Below are 2945 nucleotides of genomic sequence, written 5' to 3'. Positions count from 1 at the left end.
GAGAGGATGCCAACTGAGAATGATACTCAGCCACCAATGTTCTTTCCAGATATGGCTGAAGAAAACTCTCATGGGGTAAGGTGGGAGGGGGAGCCCTGAAGAAGCTATTTCCCAAAAATAGGATTGGGGCCTAATCCAGGGACAGTTCCCTACCAACAGCGCAGAGGGCTCTCACAATACTTAACCAAATGATTTAAGAATTACTAACTACTATGTACTTCCCATTCTTCTCCTTTACATACTAGACACTAGAATGTGTACTGCAGTTATTCTGTAACTGCTATTCATTGTATATTATGTGAGTAGGAGAAAAATAACTTGTTTTTTTAATGTTACTGATCCCTCAAGAAAAGCAACATCCAATCTGATGTAGCAATGATTATAAGATCCTGAACTTTAAGCCCAATGTTGTAATTTTATAAGACTTTGGGATGTGTTTCTTTGGAAAGAATGAGTAAACTTTGTGTGCAGAAAAGAAGTGAATATTTGTGTCCCAGAGGCAGGATTGTCATGGCTTTTATTATTGTTTCTAATGATCTATTTTCCTTCCCTGGAAGAGATTAAATATCCTTGGAAATTGCCATGTGTCTAGCAGTAATTCCTTGTGGGAAGAGAATAATTTCCCATCCAATAGATATTGGGCTGGCCGTTTGACTTCCTTTGGCCAATGGCAAACAAAATGACATTTTGGGTTCCAGATCTAAGTCAATTGTACTCTATCATTACGAACATCTCATTTGAGATAAATTGAAACTACCCATTAAAATTAAATTACTTAGTCTGCTTTTTATTTAAAGTCTTCAGTTTCAATTTGAGAAACGTCTGGAGAAAGATATTCTTATTATAGAATAGTAATTGCTTGAGGTTTCAAAGCCCCTTTTGGTGATTGAACTAATAGTTCATAACAATAAACTTACCGTCTTTCTTCTTCTTTTTTTTTTTTTTTTCCATGTTCTCAATCCTTGGCTGCTGATAAAATTTGAGGAAAACAAAATATGCCAATTAGCTCTACTAGAAATATTGCCATCTTACCTAAATTTGATATTAAACCGTGCTTGGCAATCTTTTTATTAATTTCTTGTGAATTTTGTATTACAGTTCTTACCAAATGGTACACTGCAGACATTATTTCCATGTGGTATTCCAGAAACAGAAGATTCCACAGTCTAATGAATTAAGAAAATGTTGCATAATGTATCTATCCTCTTGAAAATGTACAATGGATGATGGATGATGCATTTCAAACACAAAAGACTCCAGTAAACAGAATGGTGAACATCAGTATATCACTACACTGTTCTGTTTCATCCTAATGGTTTGCCACAGTTAACTTCATTTTATGTTAGAGATAAAACAATATAAATACTACTGAAGCCTCTCTCTAATAAGAGGGAATATTATTATCCCTATTTTACTGATGTTAAATCTAGCCAAGGGGTGAGCCTACCCAAGATCACAAAACTAGTAAGGAACTTAAGTGAGACCTAAGCTGATTCTAACTCATACTCTAGCTCTTCTTCCTGAAAACCACAAGGATAATATAGTTTCATCTAAAAATATATATATACAGTTAGGATCCCTGGTGGCATAACGGTTAAGAGCTTGGCTGCTAACCAAAAGGTCAGCAGTTCAAATCCACCAGCCGCTACTTGGAAATGCTACGGGGCAGTTCTGTTCTGTCCTATACGGTGGCTATGAGTCGGAATCGACTCCGCTGGCAACCGGTTTATATATGTGTGTGTGCGTGCATATGCGCACGCGCGTGTGTGTGGTCACTAAGGCAGAACATATACTAAAATTGGAAGCATAGAGAGATTAGCATGTCCCCAGCGAAAGGATGACACGCAAATTCCTAAGCGTTCCGTATAGGGATCCCTGGTGGCGCAGTGGTCGAGAGCTCGGCGGCTAACCAAAAAGTCTGCGATTTGAATCCACCAGCCGCTCCTTGGAAACCCTGTGGGGCATTTCTACTCTGTTCTATAGGGTCGCTAAGAGTCGGAATCAACTCTACACATATATTTCGCAATTTCTGCTGCTAAGATTCTGCAATTAACATCTAAGATTCCTGTAGACGAATGGCTAATAAATATAGAGCAATTTGTATATAAGCCTACATAAACCTTTGTCCTAACACATAATTGCATATTTTGATTCTCAATTGTTTGTCTATCCCTCTTTATACTTCCTTTAACAGACACCATGTTTTTAACTAAGGGCCTAGCACATAGTAGGTGTTCATTAAATACTCCATGAATGTAACTAAAATTCACAAAATAAAATAGTGTATAAAAACCTATCCTTGAAGGATCTTAAAAATTTATAGTTATGATGTTCTTCATAGTTTTAATATAAATTACAACATACTTGTAATTATAAATTTCCTAAAACGAACATTATATTTGGAGGAAGAATCAATTAGACAGACTCAAACTTTGCCAATTTGTTTCGTTTCACTTTATTTTTACTGTTAGAGTTAGAAACCACACTTCACAAACTTTTCTACATATAATGATCAAGTTAAATACTACCATAGGTGACCTTTGCGGTTATTCCCAAAATGTTCGTTTACTATATTCATTCTTTTTGCCAGCATCAGCAACTTTATTCTAATTTATCTGTTCTTGATCAAGTGTTTCATATTACAAGCCAATTTAAAAGCATAAAACTGTTTTGAGATAAAACATCTGAACTATCACTTTTTTTTAATTGCTGAAGGAGTAAAAAAATAAAATAAAGAGAACAATCAAACAGCATAATTTTCCCAAAATTCCAATTTTTGCTTGAAAGCTCAACTTTTATCATGGAAAGCAAATACTGTTATCTACCAACCTTTCTATCTATCTGTCTATCTATCTATCTATCTATGTCATAAGGTGACAAAATTGTATAGTGAAAATAGCTGTTTTAAATTGTTGTAATGATAGTGTATTTTTTAAAGATAATGG

At 35.1% G+C, this 2945-nt stretch overlaps 1 pseudogene; it reads left to right on the top strand.

Annotated features, from left to right (window-relative positions):
* The first annotated feature begins 1770 nt into the window (after positions 1-1770).
* LOC111822930 (uncharacterized) lies at positions 1771-1867 on the top strand (annotated as a pseudogene).
* The last annotated feature ends 1078 nt before the right edge of the window (positions 1868-2945 follow it).

Source organism: Trichechus manatus, unplaced genomic scaffold (genome assembly GCF_000243295.1).
Source record: "Trichechus manatus latirostris isolate Lorelei unplaced genomic scaffold, TriManLat1.0 scaffold00238, whole genome shotgun sequence".
Lineage (NCBI taxonomy): Eukaryota > Metazoa > Chordata > Mammalia > Sirenia > Trichechidae > Trichechus > Trichechus manatus.
The sequence above is the reverse complement of the archived record's forward strand: the minus strand, read 5'-3'. Positions and strand labels throughout refer to the sequence as shown.